The sequence below is a fragment of the Phascolarctos cinereus genome, unplaced genomic scaffold, assembly GCF_003287225.1.
Source record: "Phascolarctos cinereus isolate Bilbo 61053 unplaced genomic scaffold, phaCin_HiC Scaffold_2;HRSCAF=192, whole genome shotgun sequence".
Lineage (NCBI taxonomy): Eukaryota > Metazoa > Chordata > Mammalia > Diprotodontia > Phascolarctidae > Phascolarctos > Phascolarctos cinereus.
Genome location: NW_027555625.1, coordinates 132,020,094 through 132,043,974, shown reverse-complemented (window position 1 = coordinate 132,043,974; position 23,881 = coordinate 132,020,094). Strand labels below are relative to the sequence as shown.

The window sequence follows — 23,881 nt, the reverse complement described above, 5'->3', positions numbered from 1 at the left end:
TTTTATTTTATTTTTTTCCATCCCTCCTCACCCCTGCTAAAGAAGGCTACAATTAAACATGGATATATACACATACATATAGATATCTATAAACATATATATACATAAATACATATATAGATATAGATACACACACACTCATATACACATGTATGTAAAACCATTCTACTTTTCATCTCTTTCTCTGGAGGTAGACAGCATCTTCCTTCATTAATCCAAGTCTTTCCATGTTTTTCTAAAACAAGCATCTCATCATTTCCTACACCACAGCAGTATTCCAACAAAATCACATCCTGAGAGCCTGTGAAAGTTTCTTCCCAATTTTCTGTATTCCTTCTATTCTTAGATATGTTGGTTTTATTTATACTAGAAATTTTTAATTTAAAATAATCAAAATTATCCATTTTACACTTCAACAATACTCTCCCCTTATAATATAGTTCAAGGTCTGATCTTTTTTCCTGGTTTCTTTGAAATTACTAACCTTTTGTCTTCCCAAATGAACTTTGTTATCATTTTTCTAACTCAGTAAGGTAATTTTTCACTAATTGGGATGACATTGACTAAATTGATTAGGTAAAATGGTCATTTTTTTATTATATTGGCTTTACCTACCCCTGAACAATAAACATTAGTCCAATTATTTAAGTCTGACTGTATTTGTATAAAAAGCATTTTATGTTCATATTAGTGTATTTTTTTTGTCTGTTTTGGTAAGTATACTCTCAGGTATTTTATACTTTCTAGTTATTTTAAATGGTCTAAAACAATACTGATGACAATAGTGTAGTATTCCTATTTTCCCTTTTAATTAAATCTATTTTAACTTTAACTTTGTCTGAGATCATGATTACTACCCTTACTTTTTTACATAATAAATTCAGCTCCAGTCCTTTTTTTTAATCTTTGTATGTAGCTCTCATTTTTATTGTTTCCTGAATACAACATATTGTTGAATTCAAATTTTTAATATGCTATTTCTGCTTATGGACGAATTCATCCCATTCACAGTCTAAGTTACAATTACTTGTGCATTTCCCTCCTTCCTGTTCTTCCTCACTATCCTTCTCACTCTATTTACCCTATCCCTCCTCACTCCTCATAAAATACTTTTTATACAAATAAACTCAGACTTAATTGGAGTAATACTTATTGTTCATGTGTAGGTAAAGCCAATATAATAAAAACATGACAATTTTACTTAATCAATTTATTCAATGCCATCCCAATTAAATTACTAAAAAATTATCTTACTTCTCTAATCTACTTCTATCCACTACCTTGCCCTCCCATTCTTTGACCTACCCACCCCTAGAAGAGTCCCTCCCTCATCCTCTCCCCCCAACTTATCCCCTATCCCTCTCATTTCTTTCCGAATTTAGAAGACTTTTATACTCTTCTAGATTTATATGTTGTTCCCTGTTTAACCCATTCCTGATGAGAGCACAGTTCTAGCACTACCCAGTCTCTATCCCCACTTGCTTCTTCTGTATCAGTTCTTCCTTTCATGCTTCATTTGCATGAGATAAATACTCCTTTTTATTTCTCCCTACACATTTTTATTTTTTTTAGAATCACCCCATTGTACACAACTCAGCTGAAGCTTTTCTTTACAACCACCCAAATAATAATGACAATCATAAAAGTACTGGTAACATTTTCACATATAAGAAGTAAATAGTTTGACCTTATTGAGTCCCTTATGACTGGTCTTTAATGTTTCCATTAAAGCTGCTGTTTTGGTCACAAATAACTAAAAGTCTTTCAGTTCGTTAAACGTCCATTTCTTTTTCATTCAGGATTATACCTAACTTTGCTGAGTAATCCAGCTCTTCTGCTCTATGGAATATAGTATGCCCAGACCTGTGGTCCTTCAATGTAGTAGCTGCTAGGTCTTATGTAATCCTTATTGTAGCTCTATATTTAAATTTAAATTTCTTGTTACTTGCAACATTTTCTACTTAACCTGGGAGCTTTGAAACTTGACTATGACATTCCTATAAGTTTTCCTTCTGGGATCTCTTTCAGGTGGTGATTAGTGGATATCTTTTTCTATTTCTGCTTTAGCTTCTTGTTTTAGAACGTCAGGACAATTTTCCTTGATAATTTGTTGTAATACTGATTGTATCAAGATTCTTTTTTTTCAGACATACCTTTCAGGCAGTCCAACTATTCTTATACTGTCTCTCCTTGATCTGTTCTCCACATCAGTTGTTTTTCTGATGAGATGTTTCACATTCTCTCCTTTTTTTTTTATTCTTTTGGTTGTTTTATTATTTCTTGGTGTCATAATGTCATTAGCTTCCCTTTGCCTAATTCTAGTTTTCAAGGAATTATTTTCTTCCTCAAGTTTTTGATTCTCTATTTCCAGTTGGTTGACTTTCTTTTCATTATTTTCTTTATTTTCTTGGATTGCTCTTATTTTTTTCCCAATTTTTCCTCAATCTTGCCTATTTGATTTTTAAGGTCCTTTTTAAGTTCGTCCAAAAACTCTTTTTGGGCTTGGGAAGATTTGACATTTCACACTGAAAAATGAGTGAATTTTTTAGCTCCACTATCTTCCTCTGAATATGATCCCAGCTCCCTATCACCATAGTAGCTGTCTGTGGTTGGGTTCTTTCTCCTTTGCTTACTCATGTTTATTGTTATTTTGTTTTATTTTGTTTTTAGCAGCTATTAATATGACCAAGTTCTAGACCTGAGATATAAGGAATGATGCCTCAAGCCTCAGGTCCTTCTTAGTATTATTTCTGGGCTCTGTCCTGAGGCACTTTGGACACTCTTCTCCACAGCTAGGGCATCCAGCCACACTGTCACACAAACCAAACACTCTTGCTCCTTGTAGTCCCTCTGGTGGCTACAAACTACAGCTCTCCTCTCTGCACTGGAACTGAAATCAGGGACTTCGCTCTCCTGCAAGTGTCCACAGCCAGCAGGGTCCCCACCCTTCTGCTATGCACTCACCAGGCCTATGCTAGCTCCTCTTGGGATGGGTCAGGTCAGCACAGCTGTGCTTGGCATCCCCCTACAATTCAAGTTCCTTCAATCCTCTCCTACTCAACTGTCAGACCCTCCACAGTGTCTGTGAGGTGAAAGTTCCTGAGGCTGAGACTGCCTCCCAACCCCAGATGGCCCCAGGGCTTGTTGTTTGTTGATTCCCTAGAGTCAGGAGGTATTTGTACTTCACTTAGGCCCAACCTCTGCCCCTGGAGGCCAACTCTTTCCTCAGGTCTTCTCAAGTTGTCTTAGGAGGACATTGCTTTGCCCCAGTCTCCTGTTCATTTCTGCTGCTTCATGTTCTCTCTGAGGCAATGTTCTGTCTGTTTTTGTGAGAAAATTTGGAGAGCCGAAAGTTTTCTGACCTACTCTTCAATCTTCCCAGAATCCTGATTAACTGATTTTTAAAATAGCTCTATAAGGTTTGCTTGTCAAATTCAACCCTGTTCAGAGATATACACAGTTTTAGAGTTTTTTTTAAAATATAATTGCTGTTTATGTAGCCTTTTTAACATATTTTTCATCAATATGGTTTGGAGTTACTATGTTCAATAACTTATGAAAGAAGGTTTAAAAAAAATAATGTGTAAAATAAGCCTTGCCTCATTTGGACCACTTACTATTATCCTAATAGCAGCTTATTCCTAATTACAGGTGAAATACCCAAGAGAAAATAATTATAGATTCTTAAATATAAGAATGGCAAACTGAAACATAAAGTAACAACAAAAATATAATGATTTCATTTGAATTTCAGTTTTCTTGTAACTGTTTGTTAGGTGGACTAACTAGTCACAATGCAATTTTCCTACTCTTCTACTCATGGGGAAAAAATTTCTGGTTATTGAACTTTCTCATTCCTTGGATTCTGGACAAAAGGAAGTATACTGCACATCAATGTTTCAAGTGCTGAATTATTCTAAAAGAATATATTTTATAATGTCTCAAGTTTCTTTAATAAGTGTCAATAAACAACTTTAGTTACTCCATAATTACCAAGTTTCTTTGATGTAAAACAAAATATATATGCAACTCATCACAAAATATGTATTCTATAAATTATAATAATTCCATTGCTTAATTACATATTTTGGTTCCAAAAGTTCACTTGATGGTGGTGAGATCTTTAGTGGAACTGTGATTGATAGAAACGTCTGATGAGAACCTAAAAGAGGTTAAAAGAAAACAACTGTTACTTTTTTGTACAGTAGAGAAGCATCATGGAGTAGCAGAAAAAAAGATTGCTGAAATCATGGAAGATTTGGTTCAAGTTTCACCTTTGTCTCATACTGGTTGTGTGACCCTCGGCAAGTCACTTAGAGTCATTCGAGTCTCAATACTTTAGGCCACTCTCTAAGACTAGATGTTGCAAAGAAGGTATTGACCAGCTTTGGGAGATGGAATGAACTCACTTAGAAGGTTAGTATAACAATGAAATCACAGATTTTGTTTCTATCCCTAATTGTATAACAATATGATCAATAACTAATGATTTTGCATTTTCCTTTTTCTAAAAACCAATTCCAGAACTATTTAACTCAATTTAGTTTTGTTTTGTGCAGGGAAGGAGGAGGGGATGGAGTTGACCTATTCTTTTGATTTCATTGGCACAGGGACCTTTGCATAACTCCCCTCCACTAAAATCTAGATGCAACTGTGCTCCAATTCAGTCTTAGAGACTGACAGACTTGCCTAACATCATCCCATATGTGTGAAAGGAGAACCTGAACCCAGATCCTCTTCGGTGGACAGAAAGACTAGCACTCTCTCTTTTCCTCTCTTTCTCCTGTTCCATCTCATGTCATTGTTCAGCTCAATTTCAAAGCACCCCATCAAAAAAAGTCCCTTTGGTCTCACTCTCATTCTTTCATCAGTCTTTGTATACCTGGGCAATCTTAGGCAAGTCATTTCAAAACTCTGGGCCTCAGGTTCTTCATCTCCAAAATGATTAGTCTGGACCAGATGATCTCTCATTTTTTCCAACTCTAAAATATTATAATCCTAGGCTTTTCTGCCTTTTTAAGACCTGTTTTTAAATATATGTTTATAAAATGAAAAGTTTCTTTTTCCCTTCTGTACTCTATATCAAGTAATTTATTTCTTATTAAGGAAAAAATTGTATTGTCTTAAAGATTTCCTCTATGGCTACATGCAAAATATGTACCAGTTTTTATGACAGAGAGAATGACATGTACATTTTCAAAGTGAGGCTGTAAAGCTTTAGGATTCCTTTAATTCTTTTGTCTTTTTCTATAACCATCAGAAGCCTTAATAGAATAGTCTGCTTACTTTATAAAATGCACTAAACATTCCCAAAAGGCAACAACTAGCTGCTTCTGTCTCTTTATATGTTGCTTTAACACTTTTCTCTGGGCTTTCTATACTGTGAGGTTCTAAAGAAATACTGGCTGCTTTTTTTTGGGAGGGGTGAGTGGGGACTGCCTTTTCTGAATGAAAACATTTTTGTTACAGTAGAAGCTAGACCAGGAACTTGCTAGAGTACCCATTTGTGTGCTCCAGTAACTCCTTAATAGGGCTATAGATACTCTGTAACCAAATAAAACAGCCCCCTCAGGAAATTTAGAGGAACAGAAAAGTAAACAGATATGAAGAAGGAAAAAAGAAAGACCAATAAGTAGAGACAGAGGAGAGCTAACCAATTTTTCTCCCTTCTCAACCCGGCCTAGTGGAAGCAAGTAATGCTCCTTCCATTTTTACCATCCAGGAATAAGTAACCTTGGTCTCCTATGTGATGTTTTCTAAAGTCCCAAAGCCACTGTTAGCAATTATGGTTGGTGTTTCAAAATACTGCTCCAACTTTGAAAAATATATGAAACAAACAGAATTATGGCAATACCTAGGACTTAAGAAAACTCTTTTTGTATAATTTGAGGGACCATGAACCTAACATAAAAATTCACAATGAACTTCTCAGGATTATTATGGGATTTCCTAAAATGGAATTTTGTAATTGTAAATGAAATGGAAGAAGGGGCAGCATTGATCAAAGAGGAACTTATCAATTGAGTGCCCCCCTCTTCCTCTCTCCACTGGTTCATCTGATGGTGTAAGTAGCAGGTAACACAAACAACAAAGCATTATGGCCTTAAAGGAAATGAAAAGCAATTACACTTCATAACTTCTCCAATTTCTTGCACTAGAGGGGGGCAGAGACTTTGATTGCCTGAAGGACCAGCCATGACCCTGGTGCCTTTAAGAGAGCAACACATTCTCCAAAAAGTCAATCAAGGCAGAAGACAAGTATGAGGAAAGTAAACTCTGGCAGGAGAGATGGTAGCTAGCTTTAGAGGAAGAACGCAGCTGTTGAGGGAAACCCTCTTTGCCATTTTCCTTGTATCTCTACCACATGGTAGCATCCTTCCATTCAGAAGGTATTAGATATTCTGGTCATATGTGTTGCCTACATGTAAGTCATATTACCAGTGTAATCTACTTATGTGTTACTCTTCCCACTGATGCTATGTATATTTATGGGAGACCATACCCAGGATTATAGGGAGGATGTTTTCTACTGTTTTTATAATACCATCTGTAATGGGTCAGAACTGATCCAACCAGTCAAGTGACTGAGGTCTAAGAGTAGAACAAAATGAGACACTCTTAGGTCATTCAAGAGTTAACAAAATGAGATTTACTTAACTATAGCAGAGAAAGGACATTCAAAGCAGGCAAATGAAATTCACTGAGGATACAGCCTTGATTCATCTAAGTCCAGCTCTCTTCTACCTCTCTTGGTTATTCTGGTCTCTAGAAATTTAAAGAAAAAGCTCTAGGCCCTCATCTCATGGCTGTTTTTGCAGTCAGACACAATAAGCCCTTCAATATTTTTTTAAGGAAAAACTAGTCTAATTTGCATAGCATTAGGTTTTAGGATATTGCTCAAACCATACCAAACTCCTTGGTGGCAAGGTCTAAAGTTCTTTTAGAGCAAGGGCTCTTAACCCTGGTTCTTAACCTAGATTTCACAGTGGTTCCATGGACCTGAGTGAGAAATAATACATCTTTATTTCCTCTAATACATAACTAAAAGTTAAGATTTCTTTCAGTTATCTGAATACATTATTCTAAAAGGGGGTCTACAGGCTTCACCAAACTGTTCAAGAAATATATGACACAAAAATATAGTTCAGAAATTCTTTTCTAAAGGATCTCCTACCACTTAACTTGACTGTAGGTCTTTTGCTAGACAACCTCAACCTCAGGGATGCAAAAAGCCTGACAAACTCACTCCCTCTAGAGCAGGGAAGGGAAAGGGTAACCAAATCTCTACTCCTTTAGAAGTCTCTACTAAGGGGCTGCCCCAGTTTATTCTCCCCCAAAGCACATCACTTTCTAAAACAGCTCTTTGGTATTCTAAATCCCTTCTGGGGAAGAATTGTCTAGTGACAACTGGGTACTAATAACAGCTAACGATGAAAGTTTACAAAATGAGCTAAAGAAGGAAATGGCAAAGGACTCCAGTATCTTTGCAAAGAAAACTCCAAATGGTGTCACAAAGAGCCAGAGTGAAATGACCAAACATTTATATAGTACTTTGTATGTGCCAGTCACATGTTGAATCTTCACAACAACCCTGGGAGGTAAATGCTATTTATCCCCATTTAACAAATGAGTAAATTGAGACAAACAGAGGTTAAATGATTTGCCCAAGATCAGTCATACAGTTTGTAAGTGTCTGAGGCTGGATATGAACTCAGGTCTTCCTGATTCTAAGCCCAGCACTCTGTACACATAGCAACCTAATTACCATACTGACAGTAATGTAGAAAGCCCCCATCAGTTCCTAGTAAGCAGGTTATGCTCCTGCCTTTGCCACTGTTTATTGTCTGTGTCTACTCTGCTGGGGTATGTCTCTGCCCAGAGACACTCAAATCCTATACAAAAGCTACCCAGGGCCTGAGCACCTGTGACAACCACTGTTCCAATGTGAAGGAAAACGCTGTTAGAAATTGGCTACCCTCCTATGCCAGGGACTCAGTGCTCATAAGCTACTACTATTCCTCTGTGCTAAGGCAGAGGCACTGTCATGCCAGGCATCTGACTCTGCCCCTTATGCTAAGGTTAAGCTCTGCCATCGGATTAACAATGACAATATGGGGATCTGATTATTCCTGCACACCAGGGGCCAGTGCTACCGAGGCCTGATTCTCATCCCTATGCCAAAGACAAGCCTTGTCACAGGCCTGAGATCAGCCATGTTGGTCCAAATTTCATCCCTGTCCCATTCTGGGGCACGAATGCTGCAATATGTTATTCTCCCCCCTTATACCATGATCAACCTTTTACGCTTTCTACTGGTCCTGACTCTGCCCCCTGTTCAAGATGCCATGTTGCCCCATTATACCACGGCTGAGCATTGCCACAGATGTGAACATGGCTATGCTGCCACTTCTGCCCTGTGCTAGGGCAAGAGTGCTGCCAATGGCACTATTGCTTTTGGGCCTTGAGCTCTGACCCTCCAAGATGGAGCCTCATGATGACCACTGAGGCAGAGCCTGAGCACTGCTTCTCTGTCCTACTCCTACCTCTACGTCAGAGCTTCCAGAGCTAAGATTTCTTTATTAACCATTATCATTCAATATTTCTCTATCACATATAACCCGAGAACCAATTCTTATTTTTTTTAAAGGCATTTGGGGTAAGTGACTTGCCCAGGGTCACAAAGCTAGTAAGTGTCAAGTATTCAGTCTGAGGCCAGATTTGACACAGGCCTGGTGCTCTACCCACTGTGCCACCTAGCTGCCCCTCCAGAAGCAATTCTTGGCCCTCACTGGGAATTGCAATCCCTCTACCGTTCACTACTTTCTCAGATTATCACTCCTACTCTGGCTATACTTTTTTCTCTTTCCAATCTTGGTTTAATCATTTTTTTCAACTTGAAGCTATTCTCTACTCTCAAATCCCATCATCTTGTCCTATCAAAGTTTATGCCTTGACAAATTCTGTTGCTCAGTCATTTCTTTGGGTCTGATTCTTCATGATAACATTTGGGGTTTTCTTAGCAAAAGATATTGGAGTGGTTTGCCATTTTTTTCTCCAGCTCATTTTACAGATGAGAAACTGAGGTAAATAGGGCTAAGTGACTTGCCCAGGGTCACATAGTAACTGTCTGAGGCTAGATTTGAACTCATGAAGATGAATCATCCTGACTTCAGCTCCACCAAGCTATCCCTTGACAAACTCTAACTTTGGATTAATCATGCCATATACTTCTATTGTTACTACTCACACGCTAAAAGAACAGAGCTAGAGGAAGTCATGAAACCACAGGCTGGATCCACTACAAATCTTTCTTATCAAATCTCAACTAGGTCCTCTCTACAACTAGGCAATCCTTTTATTCCTCCCTAATTAATTCATTATGCCACTAACAACAGCAGCTGTTCAAAACATTCTCTTCTCTTTTCAAGTCACCCACAGTATTCTCTACCCCTCTGTCCCTCATTTTGTATAACTCTGAGTTGAGGACCTTGACCAAAAAATCAAGATCATATATCATACTACAAGCTCCCTCTTCTCCCATTATTTTCATCTCACATTCCTTTGACTTTATACCCCACTATCACCATCTTATTTCTGGTTACTGATTGGGAAGGTTAGCCGTCTCCTTGGCTAGACAAACACTTACAACATGTACCCTTGAACTCATCCCTTCTAAATATTCTCCAACAGATTTACTATATCATCATTTCTCTCTCTTTCCAATTTTCAGTATCTATTAACTATCTCTAAAGCCTACAAACATGCCCAAGTTTTCAATGTCATCAAAAGAATGTCACTATATATTTTCTGAAGTTTTGATTAACAAAAATATTTTCATTCTCTCCTGATTCCATTACACTGGAAAAACAAAATAAAACAAAACTCATAATAAACATGCACGCTTATGTAAAACAAATTCCCTCCCTTTTCTCATTTCATATAGCACAATATTCCATGACATTCATATGTCATTTGTTCAGTACTCCAATACCCAGCTGATAAGCAAACCCTTAGTTTTCACATCTTTTCAGCTACAAAAAAAGATGAAGTAATTATTTTTCATAATATGGTTCCTTGTCTTTTTTCTTTGAATTCTTTGGAGAAGATATAGTAGTGGTATAAAAGAGTATGCATAGTTCAGTGATTATTTTTAGGCAAAGTTTCAAAGTGCTTTCCTGAATGGCTGTACCAACTCACAGTTATACCAAAAATGTATTAGTGAGCCTCTTTACCCACAGCTTCTCCAACACTTGTATTTCTTTCTGACACCTTTACCAATCTTATGGGTGTGAGGTGAAATGTTAAGAGTTGCTTTAATTGGCATTTCTCTAATTATTATTGATATAAAACATCTACAATACATATATATAATTTACACATAGATAGCTTGGTTCTCTTCCTTTAAAAAAATACTTTTTTTTTTTATTATTTTACTATTAGGGAGTGATTTTTTTCTTATAAATTTGAATCAGTTGCTTATATATCTTAGAAATCAAAACCTTAGCAGAGAAACTCTTGCTGTGGTGGCAGACATCTATAGCATGTGTAGCTGGAGAGGCTGAGGCTAATAGATCACTAAATCTGGCACAAATATGGTGAGCCTTCAGAAGCAGAGGGCCATCTGGCAGCTTAAGAGAGGAGAAACCAAGCTTCTGTGAATGATCAGTATTAGGATCAAGGCCTATGAGTGGTTGCTGCACTTCCAACTTAGGGAAAAGAGGGAGTGAAAGAGGGAAGAAGAGAGAGAAGAGGAGGAATAAGAGGAGGATGCAGAAAAGCAAGAAAAGGAGAAGAAAACATTTATTAAGCAACTATGTCCTAGGTACTAGGGATACCAACACAAAATTGAGGCAGTACCTGCACTAAAGAGAGAAAGAAGGGAGAGGAGGAAGGGAGAAAGAGTTATTTCAAAGGTTCTTTTCTTCCCTGCTCCTCCCCTCCATTATATGCCTAATTTCTAGTATCAGCTGTATCAGTTTTATTTGTATAAAAAAAAACTCCTAATTTTATGTAATTAAAATTGTCCATTTTGTCATCTGTAATCCTTTCTATTCCTTATTTGCTCATTAATTGTTCTCCTAGCTACAATAAGATACTATGTTCATTTACTTCTGCATGTTTTTTGAATAGTATTTTGCCCCAAATTACATGTCAAGACAATTTTTAGCATTCATTTTTACAAGATTTTGTCGGGTATGATAGATTTCTATGTTCAACTGATTGTGTATATTATTTCATCTTTCAGACAATTACAATGAGAATAAGGTCCAAGTGATGCCCATTATCCTCCCTCCCATCTTTCCCTCCACTGTACTAGGTTTTGTGTACCTCTTCTTGTTAAATAAGTTATCCCATTATACCTCTCCTTTCCTTCTGCATCCAGTGCACTCCTCTTTCTCATCTCTTAATTATTTTTATGTCATTCCCTCAAATTCACCTTATCCTCTATGTATATTCTTTCTAGCTGTGCTATTAGTGGTACAATTTTTAAGAATTACAAGTATCACCTTGTCATGTAGGGATGTAAACAGTTCAGCTCCACTGAATCCCTTATGTTTCTTTTCCCTTTTTTCCCTTATTAGGCTTGTCTGGGTCTTGATACTGGAGATCAAAATTTTTGTTCAATTTTAGTCTTCTTAGGTAAGTTCGAAATCCTTCTATTCCATTGAGTAACCATTTTTTTCCCTTGAAGTATTATGCTTAATTTCACTGCGTAGGTGATTCTTGGTTGTTGTCCTAGCTCCTTTGCCTTCCAGAATATCACTTTCAATGACCTCCAATCCTTTAATGTTGCAGCTGCTAAGTCCTGTGTAACCCTGGTTGTGGCTCCCCAATATATGAACTGTTTCTTTCTGGCCACTTGCACTATTTTTTCCTTGATCTAATAGTTCCATAATTTGGCTAGAATGTTCCTTGGAGTTTTTATTTTGGAATCTCTTTGCTGAGGTGATCAGTAGATTCTTTCAATGCCTATTTTGCCCTCTGGTTTGAGGATATCAGGGCAGTTTTCCTTGATAATTTCTTTGGTTTTCTTCCTTTTTTTTCCCTTTTTTTTTTCTTCCCTTGATAACTTCTTCAAAAATGCTCTCTAGGTCCTCCTTTTGATTCTAGCTTTCAGATAGTCCAACGATTCTGACATTGTCTCTCCTGAATCTATTTTCCAGGTCAGTTGTTTTTCCAAGGAGGCATTTTATATTTTCTTCTATTTTTTCTTTCTTTTGAATTTGATTCTTGATGTCTCATAGAAATTAGCTTCCACTTGCCCAATTCTAACTTTTAAGGAGGTGTTTTCTTCAGTTAGCTTTTGTACTTCCTTTTCCATTTGGCCAACTGTACATTTTAAGGATTTGTTTTCTTCAGTGGATTTTTGTATCTCCTTTTCCATTTGGCCAATTATACTTTTTAAGTAGTTGTTTTCTTTTTCCAAGCTGTTGACTCTTTCTTCATAATTCTCTTGCATCATTCTCATTTCTTCTTCCAATTTTTCTCTACCTCTCTTATATGATTTTTAAGATCCTTTTTGGGCTCTTCTGGGCTTGAGACCACTTCCTGTTTTTCTCTGGGGTTTTGCCAATAAGTGTCTTAACATCATTGCCCTCTTCTGAGTTTGTATCCTGATCTTCCCTGTCACCACAACTTTCCATGATCAGATTGTTTTGCTATTTTTTGCTCTTTTTTTTTTGGCCTTTTTCCCTTTCTTTTAAATTTCATCTTTGTTCCCTAGGTATCTCAGGCTTCTTGTACCAGGAGCTTCAGACTCTGGCTGTTCACCTGGCACTACAGTGATGTTACCCTGAGACCCACGGGGGACCCTTATGTCTGGTGCTGCACTGAGGGGGTTGCTGTCACTACTGGATGCCATAGAGATCTGGCAGCTTACCTGGTGCAAAGGCTAGAGTGTGCTGAGGCTGGTGGGCCATTTCTGTGTTTCCCTGGGGCTACACTGAAGCATATACTGGTCTGGCCACTGATGGCTGACTGCTTGCTTAGGCACCTGTAGGGTCGGCATCTACCTGTTTGCCCAGAGCTATGCTGAAGCATGCAGTGGTTCTCTGGGCTGGAGTCTTCCCGTTCCCCTGGCCATGCTGAGGCATTTCTTCCCATTTGCCTCAGCACACACAAGGGAATAGGCAGACTCCCTCTCTGAGAACCTCCACATGTTTCAGTGTAGCCCCATGCAAACAGGCAACCTCTAGAGGCCATGCCTCTGTATATTCTGCATAAAATTTGTTTCATTGATTACTTTTCTATTTTTTAAACTCCTCCAGATTGTTTTGATAATCACCACTTTGTAACATAAAAAATGGTTCTATCAGGCCCCCTTACATCTTTTTTCTTTTTAAGGCAATTGGGGATAAGTGACTTGCCCAGGGTTACACAGCTAGTAAGTGTCAAGTGTTTGGTCTGAGGTCGGACTTGAACTCAAGTCCTCCTAACTTCAGGGCCAGTGCTCTATCTACTGTGCCACCTACCTAGCTGCCCCATCTCTTACATCTTTTAAGAATTATTTTTCTTAAGATTCTTCAGTTTCTGTTCCTCCAAATGAATTTCATTATTTTTTCTTAGGTTTTATAAAGTAATCCTTTGCTAGTTTGATAGGTTGTTGTTCAGTTGTTTCAGTCAGGTCTAACTCTTCATGACCCCACATTTGGGGTTTTCTTGACAGACTAGAGTGGTTTCTATTCCCTTCTTTAGCTCATTTTACAGATTAGGAAACTGAGGCAAACAGGATTATGTGACTTGCCCAGGGTCACATAGCCAGTAAGTATCCGAGTTCAGATTAGAACTCAGGAAGATGAGTCTTTCTGACTCCAGACCTGGTGCTCTATTCACTGTGTGACCTAGATGCCTACTTGGATTGGTACAAAACTGAATAAAGAAAATTAACTAAGATAGTATTGTCATTTTATTATATTGCTTCTGCCAACATTTAAGCAATTCATATTTAGTTACTTAGGTCTGTCTTTATTACCATAAAGTTTTATAGCTGTATTTATATAGTTTCCATATATATATATATATATATATATATATATATATATATATATATATATATATATATATATCTCAGTAGATAGACTTCCAATTGCTTTATATCTTGTACAGTCATTCTAAATGGAAATTTTCTGTCTCTTCTGGTGTTCTGTTTGTAACACCCAGAAATGCCAATAGTTTATGTGGATTTAATTTGTACTTTGAATCTTTACTGGTTACTGTTTCAAATAATGCTTAATGGACTCTCTAGTGTTCTCTGAGTAAACCCCCATATCATCAACATACACAGTTTTTATTTCTTCATCTATATTTCTTTAATTTTTCTCATCATTGTTATAATGAACATTTCTAATACTATGTTAAACAGTCATGGTGATAATGGACATTCTTGGGTTAACCCTGATCTTACTGGAAAGACTTCGATTTCTTTTTCTGAGCTAGGATTATTTAAATTCATTTCTTTTGCTATTAAAATCAAGCATTTTATATATACTTATTGAACTATTTCATTTAAATTGTCTTATTTGCATATAATTGGGCAGAATATTTTCTAACTTTTTATTTCTTGTAAATTTTTTTTCCATTTTTGATAGTGGTAATTTTGTTTTCCTCTATTTTTCTTCATATTTACATTACAAAGGAATTTATTAGGATACCTTCTTTTCCAGTCTTTTCAAATAGCTTTAGTAGAATGAAGTTAAATGTTCTTTGACTGTTCAACAGAATCCACTCATAAATCAATTTTGTCTTGGGTGTTTTTGTTCCTGTAGAAGTTAATTTGTGACTTGTTCAATTTATTTCTGTGATTTCTATTTCCTTTTCTGAGCATTTCATATTTGTGTAAAATACATTCATTTCATTTAATTTGCTTGTTTTATTGGCATACAATTGGGCAAAAAAATTTCTAATATCCTGTATATATTCTTCATTTGTTGTTAAGTTCTTTTCATTTTTAATCCTGATTTCTCTTTATTTTAAAAATGAATTGACTGATGAATTTTCTAAATAAATTTCTAGTTTTATTAATTCAAAACAGTTTTGCTTTCAATGTACTGCTATCTTCATCAACTTCCAGAATATCTATTTTTTAAATCTTTTTTTTTTATTTTAATGTCTTGATCATTGTTGACGAAATTGTTTAGAGATTTTCCCCTAAGGCCTGCTTTGCCTGCATCCTCAAATGTTGTCTGATGAGTGTAATTATCTTAATGAAATTATCTATTTCTATTACTTGTTCTTTGACCCACCTAAAATGTTTTCTCCAATGGCCCATTATTTAACATAAAGTGTATTGCACCAGTAAAAGGTGTGTTTAATTATATCTGTTTTTCTCCATTTGTTTGCTTTTGTAACCTTATATGGCCAATTTTTTCCTGTCATGTACAATATTAATATGTATAGTCCTTTTTATTCCCATCCAATAATCACCTCTCCATTCCTATGAGAAGTATAGGATCAGTTTCTCTTCTAATGTTTTTTATGGTAAGATCTTTAATATCAAGGGTATATCTCCATTCAGAATGTATTGTGGAGTATGGTGTAAGATATTGGTTTCAGCCTAATTTCTGCCAGACTGCTTTCCAGCTTTCGCAGCAGTTTTTATCAAATAGTTTTTTTTCCTAAGTAATTTATGTTTTCCACTTTACCAAACATTGGATTGAGTTCTATTGTTTCTGAATCCCTCTTATCTAGTTTGTTCCACTGATTTAGCTCTCTAATAATTTAACCAGTACCAGATGATTTTGATGACAGACTGTTTTAATCTAGTCTAAGGTCTGAAAGTGCTATTCCCCCTTTGTCCTTACTTCTTTTCATCATTTCCCTTGATATTTCAGATCTCTTTGTTGTTCTTGTTGTTTTTTTCAATGGTGTTATTATTTTCTCAAGTTCTACAAAGTATCCCCTTGGTAAACTAATTCATATAGCATTAAAAATATAAATAAATTTTGGTAGTACTGTCATTTTTATATTGGAATGGACTCACCATGGGCACTGAATATTCTTTCAGCTCTTCATTATTTCTTTAAGGGAAGCTTTGTAATTTAATCTGAAAAAGTCTTTTGCATGCTTTGTAGGTTGATCCCCAGGTATTTTATGCATTGGCAACACAGCTTCTTTTGCTCTGAGCTACAATTACGGCTTTTCATGCTATTTAACAAGTGATGTTTCTAACTCCTAATAATGGCTTTAATTTCATGTTAATTGGTGATACATTGACCTTTTTCATTTTTGATACTAGTAACTGAGTTTTTTTTTAAATCAAATCAACTAATGGTTTATCTATTTTATTGGGTTTCTTTTTCATGAAACTAGCTCCTAGTTTTATTAATTCAATGGGTTTTTAACTTTCAACTTTATTAATCTCTCCTTTGATTTTTCAAGATTTTCATTTTGGTGTTTAATTAGAGATTTTTAATTTGTTTTTTTCTAGTTCTTTTGTTGCAATGCCCAATTAACTTACCTGCTTTGTCTCTCTTTTATTGGTGGGCACACTTAAAGATATAAATCTAAGCATTGCTTTGGCTGCATCCCACAAATTTTGGAATGTTATCTCACTGCTGTCATCCTCTTTAATGAAATTGTTGTTTTTCATTTGTCCTTTGACTCATTCATTCTTTAGGATTATTTTATTTCTAATTAGCTTTTAATCCATCTTTCCATGACCATTTATTAAAGGTAATTATTACATTATGGTATGAAAATGGTGCATTTAATATTTTCACTTTTCTGCATTTGGTTGTGAGTTTTTTATGCCCTAATACATGGTCAATTTTTGTGAAGGTGCCATATACAGCTCAGAAAAATGTACACTTTTTTGTATTCCCATTCAGTTTCCTATAGAGGTCTAACATATCTACCTTTTCTAAAATTCTAGTCATCTCTTTGATTTCTTTCTTATTTATGCTTAAATTTTTATGGTTCTGAGGGGAAACTTGAGGTCCCCCACTAGTATAATTTTACTCTCTATTTCTTCCTGTAATTCATTTGACTTTCTAAAAAATAATTTGGATGCTAAGCCATTTGGTGTATATATGTATTTGTATTGTTCATTGTCTCTGATGCTTTATAGCAAGATATGCAGTTTCCCTTCTAACACCTTTTAATTAGGTGTATTTTTGCTTTGGGGCCCCTAAGGGGCACAGTAGATATAGTGCTAGGCCTGGAGTCAAGAAGACTTGAGTTCAAATCAGCCTCAGACACTTACTAGCTGTGTGACCCTGGGCAAGTTACTTCATTCTGTTTGCCTCCGCTTCCTTATCTGTAAAATGAGCTGCAGAAAGAAATGGCAAAGCACTCTAGTATCTTTTCCAAGAAAACCCCTAAAGGGGATCACAGAATCAGACATGAATGAAAATTAAATACTTTTTTGCTTTTGTTTTGTCTGAGATAAAGATTGCTACCCCTCCTTTTTTTTTTTTTTTACTTCAGCTGAAGCATAACAGATTCTGCTGTAGCCCCTTATTGCTACTCTGTGGATTTCTGTTTCAAGTGTGTTTCTGGTAAACAACGTATTATAGGATTCTAGTTTTTGATCCACTCCACTATCTATTTCCATTTTATTGGAGAGTTCATCCCATTCACATTCAGTTATGATTACTGTGCATTTCCCTCCATCCTATTTTCTTCTGTTTATCCTTCTCTCTTTTTTTATCCTGTCCCTCCTCTAAAGCTTGTTTTGCTTCTGACCACAGCCTTTTATCTGCCCTCCCTTCTATCATCTATTCCTTTCCCTTGTCCCCCTCCCCTCCTACTTCCCTGATGGGTAAGACAGATTTCTATTACCAACTCTGTGTATGAACATATATACACACACACACACACACACACACACACATACATATATATATATATATATTCATATTCATATATATGTGTGTATAAATACATACATATATACACACACACATATATATATATATATATATATGTATATACCCTTTTCGAACGAATTTTGATGTGTTATGTTCAAGCATTGTTCACTTCCTCCATACCATTTTCTCCTCCCTTGTAAAAGCTCTTCCTTGTGCACCTTTCATGTGAGATAATTTTTCCCATTCTTCCCCTCCCTTCCCCCTTCTCCAACTGCATCCTTTTTTCTTCCTTATCCATTTTTTTACATCATCCCAACATATGTGACTCACTCCTGTGCCTTCTATGTAGAATCTTCTAACTTCCTTACAATAAATTCTTAGAAAATAAATGTAGGGAACTAATACTAGAATTTATGGCCTTCACAATAATAGTCTTCACACAAATTGTTCCATACAGAAAGGTGAACAGTTTAACCTTATTGAGCGCCTTATGACATCTCTTTTATATTTACCTTTTTATGTTTCTCTTAAGTCTTGTATTTGAAAGTCAGATTTTCTATTCAGCTCTGGTCTTTTCATCAGGAATGTCCAAAAGTCCTTTATTTCATTAAATATTCACTTTCATCCCTGGAAGAATTCTACTCCATTTTGCTGGGTAGGTTATTCTTGGTTGTTATCCCAGTTCTTTTGCTTTCCAAAATATATTCCAAGCCTCTCTACTCTTTCAATGTGGTAGCTCCTAAATCTTGTGCTCTTGGGTGGCTCCACACTATTTTGATTTTTTTTTCTTTCTTACTGCTTTTGAAGCATTTTCTCTTTGACCTGGGAGCTCTGGAATTTGGTTATAATATTCCTGGGAGCATTCATTTTGAGATCTCTTTCAGGTGGTGACTGGCAGATTCTATGATTTCTATTCTAAGATTTCAGGGCAGTTTTCCTTGCTCCCATTTCTGTTAATGTGTACACATAAATTCTAGTATTTGTTCCCTATTAAACCTCTTTCCTCCTTCTATTCTGATTTCTCTCTTGAACATTCTGTTGCATCTCATGCTCTCTGGAATCCACAGGATTCTGTTTCATCAGGTATTGGTTGAATTTCCTTCATCTTGCAATATCTTTTTGAAGAAATGTGTAGTCATTTAGATGTTTTAATAGCATCTTCCCATCTTTTCTAAAATATCCCCCTTGCTGATATATTTCAGTGACTCCCTAACTTTACTAGGAACAAACATAAATTCCTCTATTTGACATTTAATGCTCTCCACAATCTAGCCATTTCTCACATCTTTACCATCTCCTTAAATATTACTGCTTTTGGGGCAGCTAGGTGGCTCAGTGGATAGAGCACCACCCCTGGACTCAGAAGGACCTGAGTTCAAATCCGGCCCCAGACACATAACACTTACTAGCTGTGTGACCCTGGGCAAGTCACTTAACCCCACTGCCTAGCCAAAAAAAAAAAATTAGAAAAATAAACATTACTGCTTTCCATGCACTCTTTGGTCTAGCCATACTTGCCTACTTAATGTTCCTTACACACGGTATTACATTGATGGACCTACTTGAATGCTGTCTAGAGTGCTTTCTCCTCATTTCTTCTCTCTTAAACTCCATGTTTCTCTCACGACTGAGCTCAACCACCACCATCCATCCACAGGAAGATTTTCTCAGTACCCTTAAGCAGCTACTGTATTTTTTTTACTAATTTATTTTGATTTATCAACAATCACTTCCATATGCTTCTGAGATTAAAATTTTTCTCCCCCTTCCTCCCCACTACCCTCCCCACGACGGTGCACAATCTGATATAGTCTATACATATACATTCCTATTAAACATTTTCACATTAGTGATGTTGTAAGTAAGAATTAGAACCAATTGGAGGAACCAGCAGAAAGAGGAAACAAAACTCACAGGAGAGAAAAAAAATAGCAATTCAACTGCCATAGTTCTTTCTTTGGATGTGGATAGCATTTTCCATCACGAGGCCTTTGGAGATGTCTTACATCCTTGTATTGCTGCAAAGGGTTCAGTTTATCAATATTAGTCATCGCACAACCTGTCTGTTATTGTGTACAAATGTTCTCTTGGTTCTGCTCACTTCACTCAGCATCAGACCATATAAGTCTTTTTCTGAACTCAGCCTGTTCATCATTTCTTATAGCACAACAGTATTCCATTACATGCATATACCACAACTTGCTCAGCCATTCCCCAATTGATGGGCATCCCCTCAATTTCCAATTCTTTGTCACCACAGAAAGAGCTGCTATGAACATTTTTGTACATGTGGGTCCTTTTCCCATCTGTATGATCTCTCTGGGATATAGCCCTAGAAGTGCTACTGCTGGGTCAAACGAATGTATTCTCTTTTAAGAATGACTTATGTATATGTGACTTCCCCATTGGACTATAAACTCCTTGACGGCAGAGACTATTTTCACTCTTTAAGTACACATTACGTACAGCTGTAACATTCTGCTATTAGAGTCTAAGAAGAATCTTTTTTTTTAAAGAAATAGAACTTGCATTTAATAGACTTACAATGGTAGAGACAACATAAAAATTATATCAATAACGAAACTTTAAAGCATGACCAAGCAGTGAAAAGAACTGCGAATATAGTCTGGAGAAGTGATTTTCCTTAAGCATTGATGTGACCGTATCATTACTCTCCTCAATAAATTCCTATGGCTCCTTTTTGCCTCTAGGACAGGAGTTCTGAATTCTTAACAGAAGTCCGTGAACTTAAAGTGTATATATATATATACATACATACATATATACACACACACGTATATATATGTATATATACATACAAACACATATATACACACACACGTATATATATGTATATATACATACAAACACATATATACACACACATACATATGTACTTTGATTACTATACTTCAATATAATTTCTTTCCTTTGTATTTTATATGTACTTTGGTTAGTATACTTCAATATAATTTCTTTCCTTTGTATTTTATTCTATGCCATTAGAAAAAGTTATCCTGAGAAGAAGACCACAGGTTTCACCAGACTGCCAAAGTAGTCCATAGCACAAAAAAGTTTGAAAAGCCCTCCCTGAGGATAAAATACAATCTCTCCTGCTTCTTTTTCAGAGACTTTCACTCTATTCCCAATCTATCCTTCTAACCTCATTATAAACTACTCCACTTTTGCACTGGTTAGTCCTCATACCTAGAACGTATTCCCCACCCCACCCACGACCTCTGCCTCACAGAATCTCTTTCTATCAAGATCTAACTGAAGACTACCTTTTAAAATTTTTATTTTACTATTTGTATTAAAACTCATAAAAATTTCCAAATATTCCAAGCCACGAAGCCCATTTGAAAGACTCATTGGTGAAGACTGATTACTCTATGCCTGCTTGAGTGGTTCAGATAGTGAGACTGGTAAAGAAAGATCCTGGTCTTCTTGTTCCAGCTTCAATAAAGACGATGTGCAGGTCCAACCTCCCTTCAAACTGAAGGGAAAGACTGGAAAGAAGCCCACATGTAGAAAGCGATCCATTCAATCATGCATCTATTTCCAGTTTACTACACTAGACATTTTGGAAAATTTCCCCTTGTTTGAGATCTGGGACTCTTTCTCTTCATTGAGCTATCTGGCTCCCAGAGGCAGAGCTCATTCATCCTGTGGATTATCTGGTATACAGTCTCATGTATATTTTCTCTGATTTCTGTTTGCTATCTGTTTGTATATATGGATTTATCTGCTAGTTGTTATGCATATTCATTATGGAACCAGCATTTGGTAGGAAGGGAGTCAAGCCCTGGATATATACCTTGGGGCACTCTTTCCCTGTTAAGGGATAGTGACCAGGAATATAACTTGAACCTGAAACTTATTTCTCCGAGACTAACAATATTTAAGAGAGCAAATAAATATAATAGTCTCCTAATAGCCCCTCTCTTTGAGAACAGCAGAGTAGCCAGCTTCTGGCCTCAAACTCCTGCCTCCCTTCCTGGCAGGAATCAAAGTCTCCCTTGGAGAAGAACTGGGGGAGAAGACCAGATGCATCTATTCTTGCCTCCCTTCTAGCCACATCCAGACAGACTCATGTAACCAACATGATCAAAACAACACAATTTACCATACATACCCCTGACATGTATACAAAGAATAGGGGGAAAACAAACAGGTTGAATAGAACACCATGACTATCTTATATACACCTTAATGGGGGTTAAAAAGTACATATTAAATATATCAAGGCAGTTCCCACATTGCCCTGCTTTTTAATGTCCTTTTCTGAACTTTCCTTTCCCCTATATCTTTGTTTCACTGATGCTTTCTTTTGTTTTGCTTCAATGTTACTGCCTTCCCCTTTATTCCACTCCCCACAACACTTCCCCTACAAATAAAAATCCACCCTTTATATTATAAGTTTAATTAAGCAAAACAAATCAACAGAATGCTCATGTCTGAAATGTTCTACTCTGCTCTTACAAGTCTATGTTCTCTACGAAGAGATGGGAAGGATGATTTGTTTTCAGTTATACTACTATTTCCACCCAAAAAATCCTGCTACTACCCTCAGTCTGTAAGTAGGAGGCAGCTAGGTGGCTCAGTGGATACAGCTGTACACTTGGAGTCAGGAAGACGTAAATTCAAATGCATCCTCAGATGCTTACTAACTGTATCACCCTGGGCAAGTCACTCAACCTCCCTTTGCCTTAATCTACTTAAGAAGGAAATGGCAAGCCATTGCAAGAAAACCCCATGGACACTGTGGTCCGGAATCACGAAGAATCAGACACTGAACAACAAACTCTTTAACTACCTCGTATTTATTTTCTATTTATCCTGTAAAAGTACGTGTTATTCCCTCCCTCAAGGAAAACGTAAATTCCTTGAGAGCAAGAACTGAGTCAATGTTTAACTCCGCACCCCCAGAGCCTGATACAGCCTGGCCACAAAGCAGGCACTTAATAAATGTCTGTTGTCTGTCACACGAGAATTCCCCAGTCCCTTGGTCATCAATATCCCCTCTGAAAGTATCTGAAGGTCTTCCACCTGAACATAACAACACCACCTAGCACTGATACTGCAAGGATACCAATGTGCTTTACATCTACCAGGCTATCACATCCTCACCACCTTAGACCAGAATGCAGACCCAGGGGCAGTAGGGGGAAGGGGGAAAGGGGCATTAAGATTTAGGCCCGTGTCAGGATACGATTAGGAAACAGGTGTACCCATGGCAGCTGCGTGCAAGGGGTAGGTGCTGCTTGGGAGATAACTTTTCCGTTATCAGGTCTCAAACAAAGAAGGGTGACGGGCCTGGGGAGAGGGGTAGGGAGAGGGGGAGGGCGACGGATGAGCCAAGGATATCCATTTGTTGCACTGACCAAGACTTCACTTGTTTCCAGCCCTCCCCCCATACACATACATACAGAAACACGCACTACCTCTTCCCCTCCCCCCACCCCCAAAAAGTTGCCCCGCCCTTGGGCGGGAGCTAAGCCCAGGCCGGGTCGCTAGACTTACCTAAGTCCGTGAGCAGCCCGGAGAGTAGCAACAAAAGAGGAAACATGGCGCCTCCTTCGGACAGATCTGAGAAAGCCACCGTTGTGTGTGTAAAACTGGGCGCGGGGTGGGGGGAAAAAAAGCGGCTTCCGGTGGTCTCGCGAGAGCACGTCGGGATGGGGGCAGGGCGAGCCCTGGAGGCTGCGCGGTGTGGACTTTGAAACTCCCAACTCCCGAGCTCATGCCGCACATGCGCGGTGTGGCTCCCTGCGAAATGGATGGGCTGCTGCTGAGAGTTTTTAAGGTCTGGCTTCCAGGGTCTCCGAGGGGCTGGGGAATGTGGAGGGAGTGCTGTGCTGGAGCCGGTTCAAACGAGGTTGAGCAGGTCGTTAAATTTTCAACATGAGCATTTACCCTGGGAAATCAGGTATATGTAACAAATCACGTAGACTTTACTGCTTTATTGATTGTCTAGACTTCAGAAAGGGATGTTAGTGGTACCATGTGTTAGTGATGCAGATAAAGCTTCAAATATGCCCTGCACTTTCTTTTTTTAAGAAGAACTTGTCAAA

General features: G+C 37.2%; 1 protein-coding gene and 1 long non-coding RNA gene across 2 annotated transcripts in view; both read right to left on the bottom strand.

The window, feature by feature from the left end:
- Positions 1-23,881, bottom strand: part of LOC110203767 (disintegrin and metalloproteinase domain-containing protein 2-like) — a 223,909-nt gene that overhangs the window by 99,614 nt on the left and 100,414 nt on the right.
- On the bottom strand, positions 1-23,881 carry LOC144455805 (uncharacterized). The gene is made up of 2 exons (XR_013484595.1): positions 23,331-23,881; positions 1-4,162 (listed from the first exon to the last, which is right to left on the bottom strand). It is a non-coding gene; the product is annotated as an uncharacterized LOC144455805 (long non-coding RNA).